The sequence below is a fragment of the Diuraphis noxia genome, unplaced genomic scaffold (assembly GCF_037042655.1).
Source record: "Diuraphis noxia isolate RWA-SAM2 unplaced genomic scaffold, SU_Dnox_SAM2 contig0003, whole genome shotgun sequence".
NCBI classification, from domain to species: Eukaryota; Metazoa; Arthropoda; class Insecta; order Hemiptera; family Aphididae; genus Diuraphis; species Diuraphis noxia.
Genome location: NW_028301713.1, coordinates 79798476 through 79822794, shown reverse-complemented (window position 1 = coordinate 79822794; position 24319 = coordinate 79798476). Strand labels below are relative to the sequence as shown.

Sequence of the window (24319 nt, the reverse complement as noted above, 5' to 3'; positions counted from 1 at the left end):
TTTATTTATACACATATTGTGAGTTATTTATTTAAAAAGGTTAAATCTGCTTCAAAATTAATCTATCTTAAATCTGCAGTAAATATAGATTGAATACTTAGAAATAATTTACCAATAGAACTAATAAAAGTTATCAAGTATTAATTTAGCCTAAGCTATTTCGTAAAATGTATGATATTCTTAATTTTTACCTTGCTATATTTAAAATTCAATATTCATTCGTAGAAATAAAAAATATATTTAAATAATTTAACAACGTACCTTAAGTATTACGTATATAAAGGGTGATTCTTTAATCAAACAACACTCATTGTTCCAAAAACTAATGACTTTTTCAAATTTTTTTTTTTCAAAATTGTAGATCCATCTTGTTCCAGAATTATATATTTTTTAAATATTTTCACCCTTATATTTATCAAGTAAACCATTATCAACTTTTGATTTTTAAATGACAACCTATACTTAAAATTTCATAAACTAAAAAGGCTATTTTTTCAATAAGTTTTCACGTTTAAATTTTCATTTTTCGTTAATCCGTTTACAAGATATAGCCTCCCAAAGTTGGGTGGTGTTTGTGTGTTATAGTTATATGTTAGGTGGCATTTACACACAAACACCATATAAGTGTTGTTTGATAAAAAAAAAATCACCCTGTATTTTGCATGATTTTTAACTATTTTAAATAAGTATAATCAATGTTTATTACACCCAAAATAAAAGAACAATTATATTTTATTGTTATCAGTTATACATTTTAATATAAAAAACTATACGAATATCAACCACATATTTAAATAAAATCAATTTGTTGTTCTTAGTTGCATATTAATTTTAAAATAATATTTACTTATAGAATATAATGATAAAAAAACAAAAAGGGGTCTTTTAATGTTTCATTCGTTGTTCAAAATAAATTATGAAATGAATATACTCCACCACATCTATACTGCTATTATGTCATATAAAAAAAAAATGATTCTATTACAAGCACTACTGAATTTAAAGTATATTATTAGAAATTAAAAATATATATTATTATTTAGGTTTTTATGAGTTATATTACAATTTCACCGTTAACCTAATATAATGATTAATTCATTTTTAATTATATAACTCATTATTAATAAATATAACAGATAGTAAATTATTAAATAAAAGAAAAAAATTAAATCAACTAAATTAAAGATTAATTCAATTTATTTAATTTAACATAATAATCTTCCATGAAAAATATAATTTATGTATAAAATGTTTTTCCCCCAAGAACAAAAAAAAAATTATCATTATTTTGTAATTTATATATCATATCTAATTTATTATGTAAAGCTGTTTCTATTTTAATATTATTAATCATTAACATAATAATACTAAAATTGTATAAATGAAGTCTGAAAACAAAATACTGTCGAAACAATTAGCTATTTTTTATTTCATATAAAGTAAAATTAATTAGGTAAAATTATTTTCAACAATAATGTCCTTACAGAATTTTAAGCTCAAACTAAAAAAAAATATGCAACTTGCACATTATATTGTAAACAACTATTATTTGTATTGAATTGCTTTTCTTTTATTAAAAAAAAAAATATTTCCTTACTGTTGTGTATTTTTTTTTTTTGGAAAATATTTTCTCATTATATATTATACATATTATAATTAGGTGTTCTCTGTAAATAGATAAGTATTTTATCTTTTGATCATACAATTTTAGTTATATCGTTTAGCTATACATTTTTTTCCCCCAAACAAAATTAATTTGCTAAAAAAGTTACACACACAATCACCCAAAAAAATAAGAATTAAAAAGTGATTATCTAGCGTAAAAGTTATGACAATTTATAGTTGATTGGGTTGAATTTCAAAACAAAACAAACGAAATCATTATCGAATCAACCGCATGCACATAAGTAAGTATTCTTTGAGAAGTTAATCAACATAAATATTTTAAAAAGCGTTCCTTAATTACGCCACCGACTTAAATGAACATATTTTTCGAAAAATACGTATATTTTTAGTATTTAAGTTAATTTTTAACAACGCTGTGATTTATGTAACTTAAAACGAACTGCTTGATACAAGTGCATAACACTTGTGATTCTCAATCATTGATATAAAACAATAAAATGCATTAAACTATCGAAAACTTGTCTTTATTTCAAAGAACACTAAATATATATAAAGACATAGAGTAAAGTTAAAAAGTATGAATAATTTGTTCATAATTGACTACTCAATTTTACAATACAATATTTAAAAAATACCCACACAAGTGTATACAATGGTTAATGTAAAAAAGTTTATGTACAATACATAAAAAAATGGAACATAGTATCAATACCTATTTATTATTTCCAATATGAATGTATATAACATTACAGTTTCAATAATAAAAGTGAAACAAGGATTGTATAAATATGCATAAACAACTAAAAATAAAAACACGTTTATGTTAAAAAACTAAATACATAATATTTATTTAATACCTATAGTTAATATTTTTTATTTTTTTTTTATATTTATGTACATCATTATAATATATAATATCTATAGTTTATAGTGAATACAATATAGGTACCTATAAATGTACAATACAATATGCTATTAGTCAATAGTCTATAAAACATGATTTAATGGAGAAATTAGGGGGTTTGCCCACTCCCCCTAGATGTTTTAAGTCACTTCTGGATTCAATCCAAATCCTCGCGTAAGTAACAAAAAAACTGGCTTGATGGCTCAATTTGTAAAATAATTAATCATTATATAGGTTTAATGTTTATGAATATGTAATATAGTAATAATGTACGAGCTTATGTATAAGAAAAATCAAACAATAAATCAGGTCGACCATGACCGAAACCGATTTCGTGATCTGACTATATAATATGTATAGAATAAGAGACCAATAATTCAATAAAAATTAAATCAAACTCTTAATAATGACATCTCATAAAATATATGTTCGTCTAAAACATATGGCATACACACTTATAAAATAAATAAATAATTATTAACTATACTTATTTTAATGTTGACTTTTCATGTTTAATAACAAAGGAGGACGCTTTTAAATTACTTAACTGTCTTAACTATTGTGATGCTCGAATAATGGGGAGCAACCGGGGAGGCTTTGAACCCCATAGCTCGTTTTTAAACTTAAATTTTTTAGGAATCCCACGCCCGTATATATTAATTAAGCCCTAGTTACGCTGATGTATAACTATAATGTCATTATGACCGATGAAGTGTGTTTTACGTAGACTATACAGAGTGTCCCTTGAGTATATACCCATTAGCAGTAGAGGTAGTAGTCTCGTCACCCGGATAAAAACCAGTTTCTCGCCGTTTTATCCATAAATTAAAAAAATTATTAAAAACCACGAGATTAATGAAAATAAAATATTGAAAGGCAATCATTTTCAGAAAAATATACTCTATAAAAAAGGTACCTTTATTTTTTTCAAAAATTAAAATATTAAAAAATATTTTTTAACTTTGTTAACATAAAATTAAATTTAAAAAAAAATGCATGTAGCCGTTGTCTATGTAAGTCTAATAAAAAATAAATAAAACAGATTTCTGATATATTTATTATCTCAGGAGATATCGCAATGGGTAAATCCTCGCGGGACACCCTGTATAGACTTTTTTACGTTTGATTCGATTTAACGTATGCATATGTACTTTTATAATATGTTTAGTGGTTATCATATATTAAATATAATACTTAATTTCTAAATGCATTTAATAAGATATTTACGAATAATGGATAAGCGGACCAATGAAGAGATGGGTGCATTTTCTCCTTTACCTATCAAACATGACGTGTTAAAATAAGCATAAAGAATTTATAAATAATATTTATTCGAATACAATAAGACATTATTTTAAACTTATCACATTCTGGATTATTTCTTAATTCGATAGATTTCAATTTAGCACAAACAAAACACAATAGTGCTATGATGCCGTTCTACCATACGATCGCTATAATAATATATTAATTATTATTTATTACTTATCACAACATCCAACAATAATAAGCATATAATATAAACAGACATTCCTGAACTTAAAATATATATACGAAATACTTTGGATTCACGTGAAATTCAATACCTACACGAATATTAAAATATTTCAGATATGTAGGTACGTCGTTTGTATAGGTGGTAGTAGGTAGGTACCCTTGTGGTATTATAATTAGAATCTTGGATACGTGTTTATGTAAGCACTATTAAAAATGTTTGTTCATATTCAATGAATTTTAGTAAAATGTGTCGATGGTTAGTGGTTTATAAATGGAGTTAAAGATTTGTAACTACAGGTTTGTTTTTTTCCAATTTTAATTTAAACTTAAAACCCTTCGTTTGTTTATTTTTATATTTGTTTTTTCGAAAGCAAATATTTAATTTTAAATGAATCCTTTAAATCTAAATTATAGTATAGACACTTGTATAGTTTATTGAATACATTAATATAAATACCTACTCAAATAATTTAAAAACCCATTAATAATGAATCAAATAAAATCAATATTAATTAATTTCAATCAAATGACTATTCACAAAAGCACCAACTTTGAACTTCAAATACATAATGAGTATATGACGTACTTCAGTTCTCAGCCGGTGTGTCGCCGAACAAATTATGAAAACCTGGTAAAAATCAGAGATAAGAAAAACAATAAATTATGAAGATATTATTACCTCGTAATGATTACGACGTCATCATACGTAAATAAGCACGTTCTCACTCAGGGCCGTAGCTGTAACAAATTTTCGAGGGGGGGAGGGTTCAAATCAAATCAAATTTTCATTTTAAGTAATTAAAAAAACACTTATTTAAAAAAAAATCACATTTTAGTATTTTACTATGTTAATGCATTATAATTATTTTAAAGTTAATTTATATTATATACATTATACAATATACAATATTATAAATTAAATTTATTATTTGTAAAATATTTAGGAGGGGGGTTGAATCCCTAAACCCCCCTCCACCATAAACGGCTTTGTTCTCACTATTCTCAATCGTAATCACCGTGCTGTGCGCGTTGTGTCTGTGTAATTACTAATTTCGTTATATTTTCATTTTTTCTTATACATTTTATATTAAAAGAGGTACATTAAGTATGGACAAATCAATAATTAAAAAAGTTTCAACTTCGGTTAACACGAGCACGTCGAGCACTGTAGCTCCACTAATTTACCGTTACCGTCTTCATCAAAAATTAATGACAAAACAACAGTAAAGCGTCGTAAGCATATAACGACAACTATTTAAATCTCTGATTCACGTTTATTGTGGTGATGATAATAATCAAATACCTCAGTGTATTGTATGTGGCGTAACTTTATCAAACGAGTCAATGGTACCAAATTAATTAAAAAGACATTTAGAGCAAAATCACAGTCATGTTAGTAGAAAAAGTTCTGACTATTTTACGCGTTTATTAACATCACAAAAAAAAATTCAACGTTCATATAAAAACGTTTAAAATATCTAGTAAATCTCTTTTATGTTCTTTTAAAATTTCTGAGTTAATTGCAAAGAAAAAAAACCACATACCATCGGAGAAGAATTGATTTCACCAACTTGTAAAGAAATTGTTGATTTAATGTTAGGTAAAGAAGCAGCTGAACAAATTTCAAACATATCACTGTCAATTAATGATACTGTTTGTCGAAGAATAAATGTCGGAGAATATTATAAAAAATATAAATGAGTTATAACAAAAAGATAAAGAATTCGCATTTCAACTTGATGAAAGTACCGATGTTTCTGGTAAATCTCAATTAATTTCTTTCATACGATTTGTCAATCGAAAAGAAATAATTGAACAATTTTTATTTTGCCGTGAATTACAAACTACAACAACTGGAGTCGATATTTCAAAAATTTTAATGCTGTTAATAATTATTTCGAAGAAAATAATATGGTATTGTCGAACTGCATTCAATTTGCACAGATGGTGCAGCGGCGATGACTGGCTGATTTAAAAGATCTCTGACTCTGGCAAAAAATAAAAACCCTAACTTAATAACAATTCACTGTTTTTTACACCATGAAGCTCTTATGGTAAAAAGTTCGGATGGGGGAGAATTAAGTGACGTTCTCAAAACTGTAATTGAAATGATTAACTATATTAAAAAACGACCAGTAAAATTTAGAATATTTGAAGAATTATGTAAAAATATTGGTACAGAACACACTATAGGTACTTTTTTGTTTCATACCGAAATACGTTGGCTTTTAAGAGTTAAAATATTAAACCATGTACCTATTGGAACTTCAAGATCAATTATCAAATTTTTTTTGAAGCTGAAAACATAAATAATTATGCAAATAAAATTGATAATCAAATGTGGTGTGCTAAATTAGCTTACCTTGCTGATATTTTTCAAAAACTAAATGTTTTAAATTAGAGTATGCAAGGTCATAAAGAAAACATAATTTCTACAAGTGTTAAAATGGAAAGTTTCAAAAAAAAAATTATTTTATGGTTATCATCCATAAAATATGATGATTTTTCATGCTTTTCTTCAGTTGAATAATCCATTTTAGCGCAAATCAAAAAATATAATATACAAACATTTATTGACACTGCTTTCTCGAAATTTAAAGAGTTATTTTCCATCACTTCTAACAACTGAAACACAGTGAATAGTTTCATTATATGGTCCACGTAGAGAAGAAAATATTAAAAATGCAAACTTATCTTTTACGGAAAAAGAACAATATTACTAGAAATATCATCAGATACCACGTTAAAATCTAAATTTTATATGTCTGAACGTGATTCATTTTGGATTTCATTGCAAAACGAATACCCAGGAGTGAGCAAAAAAGCGTTGCGAATTTTGATTCCTTTTTCGACATCATATATGTGTGAACAAGAATTTTTGACTTTAGAAGTAACAAAAACCAAAAAAAGGTCAACGCTTAAAGATATTGAAAGTGAATTACGCGTAAGTTTGTCAACAATTCGCCCTCGAATCGAAGACCTACCTTCAATTCACCAATTACAAGTATCGCACTAATTTCCATTATAAACTAACACTGTTTTTATTATAATATTTTTTTAATACCTATTTTTATTGTTAATATTTTAATTAAGTAAATTTAAAATGTTTGTTTTTTTTTTTTTTTTATATAAAATGCTAACATGAACCTAAATGTATTAATTTACATAGATTTGTTATTTTTTACTTTTTCAAAAATCCATAAAAGTTGTTTTAAAGGTGTCGCATTTTTATAGATCTACATTAAGGTGTCGTACAAAAAATGTTGAGAACCACTGGTCTACACAGTATGATTTTTCCTCAATGTTTCTGGTTATAACAAATAATAATAATCAATAATGTTAATAATATTATTTAGTGAGTGGGTACCTATCTTATTTTCTAGAGTAAATGTAACTTCGAAACATAATTAAATTAAAAATATTATATTATTTATATTATGACGTGCAGATTTTTTTTCAATAATTACACATATGAATGAAATTAATTTTATAAAATTTATATAGGTAGAACTCGTTTAAATCTTAAATTTATATATTGTATTATACGTAATTTATCCATTGTGTTACTTTATAGTATACGTTGTTGGTTACAGTGCTTACCAGCATTTATATTATTTTTCCATGCATTAATTTGAATAATAAAAAGATAAAATTAAGTTTAGACCAATGATCCAGGACCACCCATTTCAAATCAACTTATCAAGCATAGCATAATATTTTTAAGTACACAATTTATTTTTTTGTTCTTTAAGAAAATAATGGACCTCACTGAATAAGTTCATGCTAAATAAGTTTATGTCCATGCATTTAAAGTTTATGGTAACTAGTAAATATTATGAATTCTACAATATCTGAACAATAAACATTTACTGTAAGTACAAACAATATTTTTCTATAAAATTAATTAAATAACAGGAAGGCACAAAGTGAATGTGTATAACTAAAATATAAAAATATCAACATATGTTTTTATTTATAAATTTATTGAATTGGTTAAGCTTAAAATTATTATTTCTCTTTAAAACCTTTGTATGAAGAATAAAAGCATTTAAGGTATGAATATACTAATATTACACATTTTAATAAAAATTAAAATTCAACTGTTGCAGTTATTTCTTCAAATATGGAATACTTACAACTAAAAATTAAAATATTTTTTTTCTCTTAAGTTAATCGATTGTGCATCATAATTCATAATGCATGTAAAACGTACATGAAAAAAAAAATGATGAAATTAAAATTATTGTGTCCCACCATCATATTAATAAACCGTTCAATTAATGTACATATACGTTTGAGCTATATGTAATTCAATGGCACTCAAATGATCTTTTCATGGTCTGAGGGGCAGGGAGCTGATTTTTAATCATTCAAACTTCAAAATATAATATTCTTGATTATGAGATAATAAATATTAAAGCGTAGCAAAAAAGGTCACGGGAATCTATAATCCCTCTAATCACCTTCTGTTTTACCTACACTGATGTGATTTGAAAGTAATGTAGGTACCTATATATTATGCATTGTATTTTTTATCTGATATTCTGATTAGACCAAAGCAAGTGTCTAAATTCCATAACTTTTAAAATCCTTTTTTTATTAAAAATATTATAATATTATACTATTGTAACCTTAATAGATTATAAGTAGGTATAGGTATTTATGTACTACCCTCTACCCTAACTAGATTTCTCATAGTAGGTTATATAGGGCAGTATAAAATTAAAACTAAGACGATTGCAGAAAATATAATTCTCATCCATTAAACCCTATCTAAACTTTGTTCAAGAATACGTACATTTCCAATCTCTCAAAGGATATTTAAATTATAAACGATAAGAATAAATTAAATTTCTAATCATATTCTATAAATTAAAATTTAAGTCCATCTGATGAGCAATTAGTAAATACCTAATCCTCTATATAGTTATACAAAATGTATTAATATTAAACAACGTGTACAAAAATGACAGTCAGTTTATTTACTATAATTGTAATTTGGGTATTAACTCATCTCCCCGACCATCACAACCATTGTAATCCCTCGGTTGATGTTTGTAATTTCCGACTCATACTTTTCCATTGCTCAGCTTTATCTCAATTAAGCTACTCACTGTTTACTTTCTTATCCAATAATGTCGTAGATTTAATCATTTTTAATTTCAGCGTTTGTTTCAATCCATAACTCATTCAGCAATCTCAATTTTAGTCATTACAGTCCAAGTCACTGTTTAAACAATATGTATAATAATATAAATATATAGTATAAAGTATTAAGCACTAATCGATATTTATAAGTTTATTATACTGTTATATGTATATGATAAATAAAAAGTATTATAATTTTCATCATAAAATAATTAATTTAATAAATTCACTTTAAATAATTATTCTGTGCCATCCCACTATAGGTACATATATTTATTATTTATTGTAAACGATTAAAAATAAAATTTAATTTTCATAGTTAAAAGTGGGTACCTACCAAAATTTCCTGAAATTTCTAAATTTAAAGTGGGTTTGTTTATATAAAGACGTATTTGACAAAATAATGATAAATTGATTGAACTGTTATTTAGTAGGTACCTATATGTATATCTTTATAAGAGCCTTAAATATACCCTATTTCAGTTATTTCCTTTCTTACTGATATATCATACATATATACTGATTCTCGTTTGTATCCGAGTCTTGTTCAGTTTATACAAACATATATTCGTATTAAAGACTAGAGACAGTTGATCTAAGCTAACTAATTTTCCCACGTGTCTACTATTTCGTCTATTTCAGAAATATGTCAGGAGACCGAGACGAGAGTTACTTATAACTAAGTTCAAGTTAACGCCAAGTCATTACTCATTTAAGTTAGTGACTTCTATTTCAAAATCAACTAATTTACAATTGTGTCAACTATAATAAGACAATAAACAAGAAGAACAGATTTGAAATTACAACATAGCCATATAGTGTGATAAAATTAATTTATATATAAAAAATATGCATTTATTTTGTGTAATTTTATTATAATATTAGTTTACTAATAGTTAATAAAGTATGATTGCATCATAAGAAAACACAAATCATTAAACTTCTTAACACGTTTGAGATATATAAATTTTATTATCGTTTACCATTAACAGTAAATTTATGATCCTAAAATACACTTTAATTTTAATAATTTTTTTAGTGTTTAGCATTAAGAGTTAAAAAAAAAATCTATAGACCGTAGAGTAGATATAATATACTACTACTCCTATCAATTTTTTTGATATATTTTAGTATTTTATTTTTATTTTTTTAAGCCATGACAACGCAATTTTTTTTGCTGGTAAATTGGTTCGAAACGCGAGCATGTGGGTTGAGGATTCGTCACTAAAATTCCGGGTGGTCACCCATTCGGGAACGAGCAGTGCCGGACAATGCTTGACCTCAGAATATATTAGTTACTTATACTGAAGCCGACCAGCGAGCCACACCAGGCCCCTAATAGGTATATTTATTTAAACGAAAACTAAATTTAGAATAAACTCTGAGATGATTAAAATATAATATTATAGGTATAATAATTTGTAATTATGCAGCACCTATAAATTGCTTACACATTTAACATAATTAAATTCACTTTAAATGCGCTTATGTATATTGTTTATTCATTGGTTATAAATTATAATAGACTATTCTATAATCAATGGTATGACCAAATATTTATCATGTTAAAATATAATATATAGGTACTTTATCATTTGGCACTAGTTCTATTTGCATAATTTATGGCTCATTGTTTTAATATATAAAATATACAATATAAATAAGATAATATTTAATTTTGTTCATCTTAAGAGTTGTAAATGTAAGGCAATAAAAACAAAGTGTTATTGCTACAATAGCAATTCCTAGTTTTCTCATAGATTATCATAAATTAGAATTAGAATATCAGCTTATTATTGCCTTGTTGCATAAAAGTTGATTAAATTTAATGGTTTACTAAAATGTAACAAACGAATCGTGGGCCATTATGAAATCTTTTTTAAGGGACCATAATATTATAATTTATAGTACACTATTGATTCTTTAAAATTTTAAATGTATAGTGTGCATATAACTACTTATAATATTCGCTTTTTATGAAAATGCTAGCTGCAGCAAACCTTGCTATGTATAAGATTTTCGGTATAGGTATATCAGTATATGTACCAATGTGGATTTATAAGACACCTTATTGGTATCGGTACCTATATGTAATATTCTAATGTATTCTTATATACTTTCAGCCTTCAGAGTTCTGGCTTCACATTACAGCAATCATTTGCAAACTTGGTTATAATTTTCTGTGTTTGGCAAAAGTATTAAATTGTTTCATAATATTAGTTAATTTTTAATTTTTCAAAAGCGGCAAGTTAGTACCTATAAAATGACTTATATTAGTTATATTTTTTTAATTAAATTGAGCTTTTTAACTATTCAGGCTTATATTTAAATAGACTGAATGGCACAATAAGTTATAAATAATTTGCAATATTTATTTGACAAAAAATCTTTTAGGATAATTAATTTCATGGTCAATTAATGGAAAGATCTGATATGTTTACATATTATAAATTTCTATTTCTGAGACTGTGAAGAATTAACGGATTTTATCATTTTTCGAGCTTTAATTTGAGTTTAATGTGTTTGAGAAACCTAACCTAACCTAACCTAACCTATAATACTCGAACGTGTTTATATAACATAAAAATGCTGCAACAATTGCAATTATTAAGTGCATTAAATACGTATAGGTACTTAGCAAAGATGATTACTGTTATTATAGTCTTAATTTAAATGCCCAACGCACATTATAATTATCATAATACATAAATCGAAATGGGTATATATGGGTATATATTTATATTATTACTATATGGTCTGTGAATTATGCATATTTTTGTAATTAATTTATTATAATATAAACGCATTAATAACAATCGATTAGCTAATACATATCTATAAAAAGTATAGGTACCTACAATACTACAAAATACTTTTATTTAAGCCAATTATATTTATTTGATACTATAAAATAAATACCTATTAAATCGTGGAAAACTAATTATGCCCGAAGCTACTACCAATAATTTGCAATTAACTCTATATGAACTAGTTAATTTTGAAATTTGTCATTGTTTCATTAGCAATAAATTATAAATACCTACCTATATTACGTATATTAGCTGTATCTATGACCTAACTTCGTGCAGGCAAAAATGACCAAATATAAAGTACCTACGGCACTATTTGGATGTAATAGCATCGGGTTTTAGTATGCTAAACTGTCGTGTTGGTATAGGTAACTCGCTTTGTGAACTAATGCAAAGAGATGGCCTATGCGCCCGTGGCGGCTTGGATAAAGAATTTTCTATATATATTAACGCAACCGTGGTCCAATATTTACCTTAAAAACTGTTCTGTTGCATCTAAAAAACAATCTCTGAAACTTTTGTCAAATTCGGTTGAGCAGTTTTAAGAACATCATGCGTTTGAGTGAGGTTTACCCACTAAATAAAAATAAAGTAATTTTGCGAGTTCCTTTGTTTGAGCAAATATCATACAGTATAAAATATAAAAGATCAAATTTTAAATAATAAGATAAAATATTGTATCGTAAAATGAATATATTATATTTGTTATACTTCTATCGAACTTAATAATTATAGATATCGTACAGCTAGATAAAGTACAGATACAACACTTATGCCTGAACATTAAAAACGTGAACTCATTATACTGTCGGCTGTTCTATGGTAACGGTTGTTGTTTGTTACAAATTACTATAATGTACCAAATATGGATCGTAAACGATGCATTTCATCACTTCCATAATCCAAGTTTGTCAAAATGAAAGAAAAACGATTGATAAAATATTGGTTAAATGCGTCACAAAATGTTTAAAAAAAGCTCACCCCAATACATTCCAATATTTTAAAACCATAAACGAAAACACGCTTTATGATAATGCTAAATTGCCTAAATACATTGCAATTTTTACAAGCTCACCCAAACGTAAACCACCTGTTTTGGAATGTCGAGTCTATAAGCTACCACATTTCATAAGGACATTGTCTTTTGTTGTACATTTTAACAACAAAAAATAAAATATATTTAATTATAAATATAATTAAGAAAACAAGATGTTTTGAAAGTGAATTTTGATTATTTTCAAATATTGATAAGGTATAACAACAGAAAATCGGAACTGCTGAACGTACATTTTGATATATTATGCGTTAGCTATAAGACGGAGACAACAGACAACTCATGGTCATGGAAACCCTTCTGCTACACCAGCTGCTCACCATACCTATATATCACGCTGTCCCTGTCAATATGCTTCAACCCACAAAAATAATAAAATTCAAGTACTATAATCCAAAGTCTTCCGTGTGATTTCAAATGCCCCGTCATTTGTTCGAAACGATGCGCTGCACACAGACTTCAATTTACCAACAATTAAGAACATAAAGGATCTATCGGAAAGCTTCTCCTGTCATCTACGCAAAGCAAACGGTCAACAACATTCGGGTTAAATGTCGGCGCCATCAATCGAAGTCTAAAACGTGGTCGTCCTCATCATGACGTCCTAAATTAGATTATCTTCAATGAAAATTCTATGATAGATCGTCCATTGCTTATTGTAAGACTATCTTAAATCTGTTAATGTATATCGCTAATTTGTTAACCTAGTTATTTACTACCTATATATTATGTTAATATCGTTTTTATAAATAGCTAAATATTTTGTACATTATACCTAAGTTTAGATTACTTTGTCAGGAAAACTTTATAAATGATTAAAAAAAAAAAATCATATATATTATTTAAGTATAGATGCCAAGTGTATCTCATGCTGCTCGTCATTGAGTAAGCATGCCATAACGGATGTGTTAATTTTTAATTCGATTAAAATAATTTTATACGACGAAAAACGATTCTGAACTAGCGCAGATACTTCCAACAAGTCTTCAAAATTTGAAATTCAACAACTCATATAAAATGATTGTAGACTTGAACCTAATTTTTTTGTTTGTAAGTCCTTGAACACACATTGTTCATATTTACAGTTTATCCTTAAACACCGAAATTAATAAACTTAATTATAAAAAAAAAGCAAAAAATTTTTCCTCCCCGGCGGGGAATCGAACCCCGGTCTCCCGCGTGACAGGCGGGGATACTTACCACTATACTACCGAGGATTACGTTTAACAAACGCAAATTTACAGTTATTTAAATATAATTGATAAAATCTTTTTAAAACCAACTTTATTTAAATAACATAACACTTTTATTTGTTATCTCTCTAGTCCCTAAAATTGTATGTAGTACGACACACTTTATGTAGTACGAAAAATTCAGTGTGTAGTACGAAATTTAAAAGTTTGTTATTCACATTAAACCTTTATAATAATATTCTATAACATTTTAAAACTACAATATTAATACAGGATATCAGTAAGTTCTTCGACCACAAAGAATAAAAAAAAAAAAAAACTTTAATAATTTACATACTTAATATAGGTAATTTAAATTTATTTTTATTTATTTACTGATATTATGTATCATTATTTTCATGCATTTTGTACACTTAAAATGAGATTTATATTTAAAAAAAATTCTATTTCACAAATTTTTTTAAAGAACCTTTAAATTTGTTAAATAGAGGTTCTACTCTATTTAAATAAAATTATTTATTGTAAATGCATAATATTATTAATTGATAGTGTTCACGGCACGCGGGGTCGTGTTGTTCCCCAGGTAATATTATCAAATATAGTTTCTTTTATTAAATATATGTATGTTATTTGTACGGGGCCGTTGGGGCCAAAATACGATTGCATAATAGCATGAGATTCGGAATACAGTCGGTCGGCACTCTGACTGTCGATCGTCGCGAATAAACGCTGCAACGGCGGGCACGTTTGACGTCGGGAGGCGTACATGAGCTACCAACCTCCCGCCGACTGTACCGGCCGGATCTATGTATTATGTAGAGCACGGGTCAGACTGGTCCACAGAGCACCGGTCGCAATAAGGTACACGATAGTTACAAACTTGCCCAATCGAACTATTCTTGGTGACCTGTGTGTATTCTGCGAAGAGTATTTATGTATAATGTCATAATTCCACTGGTAACAGTATGAGGGCTCACGGTGAGCAAAGACGAAGCGTACGGCGACCCGCGCGCTCTAAAGGAGCCCGGGTCTGCACGCCGGCTACGGTGCCACAACATGCAAAACGGCCGGTCCCGTGTTCTGTAACGGAACGGACGCGCCAGCGCGCCTTAGCGAATCACAGGCCGGCGTTTGCATATCTTCAAGCGCTTTAACGAATCACAGGAGCACGGTAGGCGTGGCTACGACAGCAACAACCAGCCACAGACCACCATTTAGGCAACTACAGCAACAACACCGTTATACACACAACGGCATTATAATCGGACTGCTGTGGGCGTGGTTTCGAAGGTGGCAACAACCAATGCATTGGCCAGCGCCGTCACGTGACCGTACGCGATAACCAACTACAGACAATCATGGGCGGTTCATGTTAGTACACAGCGCCGCAGCAGACGAGACCAAGATTATAAAAGGGAGTGCGGAGCACAAAATCAGTCAGTAGTCAGTCCTACCTCACCGTAGCAATACCTACCCAGGCAGACTTGCGCGGTTCGGGACCTTCTGACACGACACATCTACGCCGTAGCAAGACCCACCACGGGCAGACTTGCGCGGTATAAAACACTCACACGGTACAGATACTCCGTAACAATCCTCTAAACAACTGAACCAGCATCAATACAGTCCACTCAAACAATTCCTGTACGGAACAGATAGGTACTATGTATAATTTAGATTGGACTGATTTAGGGCTATATGTGTGTGTAGTACGAAAATTTGGATATTTTAGGGACTGTATCTCTCTTACTAACGGGTACGACTACGTAATATAGCAAATTTACACTCGGTAAATCCACGAGTAGCTTCGTTAGTTAGAAATTAGAGTAAATCCACCTCTTATGAAACTTGATGGCAAGAACATCTATAATGTCTGTGAGTTTTTATACAATAGGTAATACAATTTTTAGCAAGTTTTGCACAATAAGAAAAATAGCATTACAATTTACAATGCTCATAACTCACATTAAAACTGAACTATCGTAAAAGAAACCACTTACAAACACAGCTGATTATGTTCGTATACCACATCAAGTTTCATAAAATGTCGATTCACTCTAATTTTTACACTAACGGACTAACGATGCTATGGAAGTATAGACAGTGCCGTAGAAGCCGCCGGTGCAGGCGGTGCAATGCACCGGAGCACTTGATCTTGAAAGGGTCCTACGCCCTTACCGATTATCTGATATGATGTGACCTAAACTATACAACAAAGAAAAAAGAAAATTATGTTATAAAATTATGGGGCACCTACACCAATTGGCAATTTGCACCGGGGCACACAAGTATCTAGCTACGGAACTGGGCCTATAGACATCTACGTGAACTGCTGAGGATACATTTGGTATGTTACGCACTTGTAAGACGGAGACAATAAATGCCAGTGTCCTCTTAAATTAAACAAATATTAAACTGTAGTTTTGTAGACCAAATTATAATATGGAAGTATGCCAGTAGAGTACCAGCATAGTTTCAAATTCATTTGCATATTTTTCCATTATAAAAGGTTTTGCAAGCAGTCACACATTTTTTTATGAAGCACATAATGCTTATTATAATAATATTATAATAAAATTATATAGCTTTATTTTAGACGTCATATATAGTAATGAGTATTTACTATGTACCTATTTATAGTATTAGTTACAAATCATAAGATCGTAATTTTTATGAATTCCCTTTTATTGTGTTCAAACCATAATAGGTCATTAATCATTACATATTTGAAATTTTAGGCGAACAAAGTTAAAAATATAAGTATTTCTAAGTTTTCTATGAGTGTATTTAATTTTAATTATATTATGACGCTCATTATTAGTAATCGTAAATATACTCAATGGGATGACCAATGACTATATAGCGTAATTTTTTATGTGCCGCAATCGATAAATGTGACACGATTCATAATGTTTTAAATGAGATGTTCAAATTGATTTATACATAAACACAAGTCGGTTACCAACTTACAAATATTTGAATACCTACTACTCGCATTAACTTATGTTTTCAATTATTCTTACATATTTACTTGTATCTATATATGTTAACATTTCTTTTAGGAATTGAGTTCAGCTCAACTAAAAGATATGCGATGTTGACATTCAATAGGTTACTGATTGCCTTTCTTGTCTGATATACACATAAGACATAACACCGTGGTATTTTTAATATCTTCCTCTACTTCAGTTAGGTTTCCGTTGTAACAATTTACCAGAAGTATGTTGTAAACGTTGTACAGGACAAAAACTATTTTGGCAATAACTCTATTTTTACGATGACGACATGGTGGCATAACATTTCTTTTAAATGCTTAACAACCATCCGACATTATAGTTGCAGTAACTAAAGATTTTAGTCCACTAATTAATGTTTGAGTTTTGTGAGCGAGGAAAAAATTGAAACAATAAGGATAATCGATTTATCTAAGAAATTAATTATGGAGCAAGTTTGGAAAGAAAATTTGAAGACTCAAATTATTTCATATTTTCTAAATATTATTTCTAAACGTATGATATCCGTAGCGGAAAAAAGCTAAAATGGAAATGAGGAATCCATTGTGCGATGTGTAAATGTGCAAATATTATTTAACATCATCTTTCCAGATCCAAGTACTAAAATTGGCATATTCATCACTTCGTCAGGCGAACAAAAAATTCGAAAATATTCATTTTTTTCAAACTAAGGGTTTTTAATGGCACGTATCATATTTTACTTATTTTTGAACTTTGAGATGGAAAAAGATTTCAAAACTAATCTGGTAAGTTTACGGGATCAAAACATTTGATTTATTTAAATCTACTAATGTTAAAGCTATTTTAATAAATATATATTTATACAAATAAAATGGAAAATAATCATCACGAATCCAATAACTTTGTCAGAACATGACAAAATAAAAATATATCAGACCAGAAAAAACATAAATATTATTTCAAAAATCGAAATTTGTAAAGCATCTGTTTTTTATCAAAAAACTAATTTATTATTTTTATTTTTCTTATTTATATCGTGTTTAATGTTGGGTAAGCACTACAATGTAGAGGAGATAATATAAGAAATCTTCTCCACATCGTGGTTAGTACGGTGTATTTACTGCACTCTATTGACAAACCGTTAACTTTTAAAAATAATAATAAATCTACTAGATAGCGCTATATGAACATAAAAAAATTAACTTAAAAGTATTTTTTTATTTTTATAAAAAAATATATTTACAATCTGTAATATAATAAAACAATATGTTAATTTGAGATTTTTTTATTTAGCGAAGTAAATTACGAGGCCGATTTAACTTTCAAGTTATAGATGTAATACTGTATTATCAAACACTTATATTAGCTGTGATGGTGTAATTAATTATTATAATTTATAAGCCGAAAACGATAAGAACACCTTGGTATATAAACAACTTAAGATGAGGCTACACCTTGCACCTGCGTGTGTTGTCTTCGTCTACAAGTGCGTAACATAGCAAATTTTACGCTCAGCAGATCACGTTTAGTTCCGTTAGGTATTTTAAAATTTAGAGTAACTTAGAGTTTATAACAGGTAGACACGATTATTGGGCCACTATTACATTTTAAATTGTAATAAAATAATATAAAATATAATACCTACATCTTATTATATATATTGATACAATTCCTAACACTGCAGCGCACACGTAACTTTACTCGAACGATTTCGTATGCCTTATCCAAAAGGTAATAAATTATTCAATATTGTAACTCGAACTACAAATGCCATCGAGTCTTTTCATTCAAATTTCAAAAATAATTTCTTTATGTCACATCTATATATACATATTTTTCAAATGTTTTATTGCAACTTCAATCAGAAATTTATATTAAGATTAAAAATATAGGAACAATAAAAACAAGAAAACGAACTTTAGTTCGACAAAATGTTATTCTTAATGTAATTCAAAAATATGAAGAAGGGGAAAACCCCGATTTGAATATGTACAATCTGTATCAAGTTATTTAAAAAAATAATTATATTTTTGAATATTACAAAAAAATTATTTATTATTATTTTTTATTTGACTGACCTTATGGACTTAATTGTTATGTATCATATTTTTAAGTACCTATTAGAAAATGTTTTTTTTCATATTATTTATTTTTCGACTAACTTTATGGACCTTATTGTATTATATTTGTAAGATTAGTATTGGCATAATTTATGAAAATTATTTCATATTTGACTACTTTTATGGACCTTTTTATATTAAATTAGTAAAATCTGTATGGAAGTATTTAAAAAGAAATATTAACTATTTGACGAATTGTATTTTTATTTGTTAGACAAAAAATAATAATTAGTTAATAAACGTAATATATTCGTATTAATAGTATATGTGTGTGCTATATATACTTTTATGACCTAATCTCCGGGTACACTTTAAAAATTTAAATTTAATTTGTGGCCCAATCTCCGGGTAGTAAAATGTAAAAAAATATTTTACTCGAAACAAGTATAGTTAAAATGTGGCCCAATTCCAGATCGCCTGAATTGGCCTCTTATAAGAATTAAAGTTAACATTATTTTAGAGAGATTCCTATATAGGCTTTTTACTATATTTTAATTTTAAAGTGAGTTATGAGTATTTTAAGATATACCTACAAACAATTTATAATTTTAAAATACACATATCTCACTTTAAATTTAAAATTGAAATAAGTATGATAAAAAGCCTACGAGAAGCTGTCGAAAATAATGTTCACTACAAATGAACGAATTTAATAAACAAATTTAAACTAACGGACTTAAACTTGATCTGTTGAGCATACAATTTGCTACATTACGCACTTGTAGACGAAGACAACACATGCGGGTGTAGCGTCCTCCTAAAATTAGTTCAAACGTGCAGTATTTTAGAAATGTGATTTTGTATAATAAATATACCTATAATATGTAATAGCTACAAAAAGTATCAATATAAAAAAATGGTAACTAAAATAATTGATTCTCAATCAATGTTAAAATCATTATTTTTGTTAAATTGTCCAATACTTTTTATAAATCCACTATACATGACTTGTATTTATTGAAAAAAATTCCCTTGACATATTGTACAGTTACTTAATTAAATATATATATCATCATGGTTTTAAATTATTTTATTCATTTTTTTAGGTTCTATAACATGTGTGGAACATTGAATAGTAGAATAAAATTGTCAAGCCTAAAATTGAAAATTTGAATATATTTTTAACTACTGCGAAAAAATATGCAGAAATCCGGGCTTTAATAATTTAAGCAGTGGTCACTGTCACTTCTTATTATAATCTTCATAGTACATAAGAAGTAATGTTTTCAATTACCTACTATCGAAAACTGTAAATAGGCACAGTCCATATTATTATTATGTATGAATTTGAAAGGTGCATTGGTTAGGTTAGGTTCTTAAAGACAGCATTTTGTGATGTGATGATAATATTATATTATTAAACTATATTATTATGTAATATTAATAATAATGTAATATTAATATTAATAATTATTTTTAAGAATAATATTATTACCTACAAGGCTACAACGTTATAGTTATATTTTTAGACAACCAATAGCTGTCCAACTTTAATTTAATGTTATAGGTAACTTATCAGAAGGTTTATGTTACCTATCCATTTTTCCAGTATTAAATTGATTTCATCGTGTGTGCTATATACCTAACATTACATTACATAAATCAATTAAACTTAAAAATTTGCACTAAAATGATTACCTAGCTGTTATTACTTATTGGCTTATATTTTCAGATTTCTATACTCCGCATAAGATTCCATTAAAAAAGATATGTTGTATAACATATTTTCAAATAAGTAATAAGGTAATAAAAATAAAGTATAAAATAACGAGTAAAGATATAAAAAAAAAAAATGTTGTTACGAATTAATCAGTATTGATAAGATTGACAATGTTAAAATTGCGTAAAAATAAAACATTGGAAAACAGACAGATGGACAACGGTGAAATTCAATATTAGGTACTCAGTTATTTAAAATATAAACATAATATATAAAAAAGTAATTGCATTGATTAATAGTTAATACCCAATGGTAATAGTTTGATATCATAATATAGGTAATTAATTTTACATTATAAAAATTTGCAAAAAAATTTCCTCCCCGGCGGGGAATCGAACCCCGGTCTCCCGCGTGACAGGCGGGGATACTTACCACTATACTACCGAGGACTACGATTAAAGGTCTTAATTTAACAACTCTTCATTTCGTATAATTTTTAATTTATAATACAGTTAGGCACCTAATCGAATTATGAAAAAAAAGTTGAGTAGCTTAATCTGACTCTTCAAAAACGATATTTTGAGATCAGTATATTTTTTTAAATACTTTATTTACCTATTTGGTGTCTACCTACATTTCTACTGCATACATTTATGAATCAATTTAAAATCTAAGATTCTAATCTATTATAGTGAACATAGATTTATGTATTATGTTCGTTGAATTATTCGACGAATATTACATCAGCAAATAGCAATAAATACAATTTAAGATAATACCTAATAAGTAATTAATAATTATATAGACATCATATATCTTCAATTATTGCTGAACTCAAATTAAATAGCAAATAGACAACTATTTATTATTGTCCAATGCTCCAATTTTATAATTTTTTTTTTAATCAATAATCCTTATCGAAATATATAAACATAAATTATAAATACATTTAAGTAAAAACACAAATACATATACTTACTTTTCTACTACACCTACTTATTTTAATTTATATCTATTTGAAAATGGCATATTTATTGTAATCATTTATAGGTACCTATCTACTTGTTAGGTGTTAGAAGTGTTAATCTATATAAATATATAATATGTGGGCAGTGGTGTATATAGAAGTATTTTTTGGGGTGGGTTATAATAGAAGTAACTAAAAAGTGATTAAGCACCTATTGGGTACCTACTATACAGGGTGTATCAGATAGAACTGACTAAAAAAAAAATATGCTAATTAAACGTACAACAAAAATTGTGAAAATTATATAATTAATAACTAATTTAAGAAATATACTCATTTCAGATTGAAAATAATATTTGAAATAAGTTATAACGCTCCGAAGTAATTTATGCAAAAAAATATTGATATTTTAAAAAATTCTAAAAAATAAACTATTTGATTTAGATAAATATTTTTACCATCAAAATATTTCTTTTATTTAAATTTACAAATTGGCTATTTTGAATTTTTCCAACAAAAATTTAATCAAATTTAAATTTTTTTATTTGTACTATTTTTTTTATATTGTACGTGTAGCGCAAGGGTCTCTTAATAATAAACAAAAAAAAATCTTAAAAATATTAATTAGAACAAAAGTTATTCTAAAAGTCAGTTCTATCTGTTACACCCTGTATATTTAACAGTTACGACTGTAATTTCGGGGGGGGGGGGGCTGCAGCCCACTAGCTCCCCTTATAGAAGCCCACTGTATGTGGGTATTTAATAGAGAAAATATAGTAAATCTTTTAGATTATTATTTTGAACAGTAATTTATGTCCACCGGCAGCCGCAAAACTGCATATTTTCTGGACGCTATTCGAACATGTTCCGAAGAAGGGTGAACGGGTTATTATATTAATAAATTAATCGCAGAAAGTCCAACTGGCCAACTCGGTCAGGCATATTATGCGGTCACAATGCGAGGTACACCACACCGGTTGCATCCAAAAACCGCACACTTTTGAATTTGACCCGAAAAATAGATAGACAAAAACCTCACACTTTTCAGTCCTTATATAACAAAATACCCCAAACTTGTAGTGATTAAAACCGCACACTATTTTTAGTGCTAACAACGTATTAGATAAGATAATATTATAAGATATACTACAATATTCATGCTAACACATTTTAAGACTTAAGTCACCACTTGTTATTATTTTATTAGTCGGTCTTGTCTCTTGTGTATACAGTGCTTACCTATAGGTATTTAGTGGTTTTTCAGTTTTATTAAGTTATTTAATAATTTTTAATTAGCCACAATAATGGATTTTAAAATAATTGAGAGTAATAAAGGGGGCAAGTGCTTAATACTCGACAACTTTAAATACCGACAATTTAGAGTGTGTAATAGTGGAAATGTGGTTTGGCGGTGTTTTAATAAAACTTGTACGTCCACGGTTACAACATGCAGTCAATGAAGAATCTACTAAACTAAAAACACACATAAACATGAATAAGTGGAGACATTGGAAATTAAAATTAAATCCAAGAGGTACGTAATGAATGTAAACGATCGTTTGAAGTTTTTAAAAAAATCTTTAATCTAGGTAAGTATGTTTTTGGGGTCGAAATTAAAAATGTTCGGTTTTTGGATACAACATTAATTGTGCGATTTTAACCTATTAAATGTGTGCGGTTTTAACCTACAAAAATTGTGCGGTTTTGTTATGTAGGTACTTTATTAAAAGTATGCGGTTTTAGGAGTCAACGACCAATTTGTCGGTGAGTTACGTATACACGGATAACACACTCAAATCAAAATTCAATAGGCACAGTATTTTTTATTTTTCCCCGATCAAAGTCTGGTATAATATAATATATTAATGATTATAATATTTTTAGCTGATTATGCCGGCATTACTCTTGCCAAATTAGTCAATATCAGTCTTAAATCCAGTTAAATCAAAGTGTATAAAACCATACATACATTTTTAAAAGAATTAATTGGTTGGACCAAATGTGAGATAAAGGTATAAAATGTACTATAATAACTATTTTATTTTATGTAACCAATAAGCAATATAGTGAACCCTATACACACTATATACATTCGTTATCTTGGATGTGGTTCGCTCACACACATTGACGTTTATTAATAAATAATAATTAATGAAAAAGATAATGATGCAACTTGATAGTTGAAAAAAATATTTCGTTACAATAATATTCACTTTGTGTAATAATGTAAAATGTATTGAATTAAAATTATGCAGACTTTTAGTTAAAGTACTCTAAAATCCAATTATTCTACATCGTTACCTACACATAACACGGTTAGATTTGCAGAACTGTATTGATGTTAAAAGCATGAATTACAACCGCA

General features: G+C 27.7%; 2 non-coding genes across 2 annotated transcripts; both read right to left on the bottom strand.

The window, feature by feature from the left end:
• Positions 1–14184: 14184 nt before the first annotated feature.
• TRNAD-GUC (transfer RNA aspartic acid (anticodon GUC)) lies at positions 14185–14256 on the bottom strand. Its single transcript has one exon. It is a non-coding gene; the product is annotated as a tRNA-Asp (tRNA).
• A 7108-nt stretch (positions 14257–21364) lies between these two features.
• On the bottom strand, positions 21365–21436 carry TRNAD-GUC (transfer RNA aspartic acid (anticodon GUC)). The gene has a single exon. It is a non-coding gene; the product is annotated as a tRNA-Asp (tRNA).
• Between the last annotated feature and the right edge of the window lie 2883 nt (positions 21437–24319).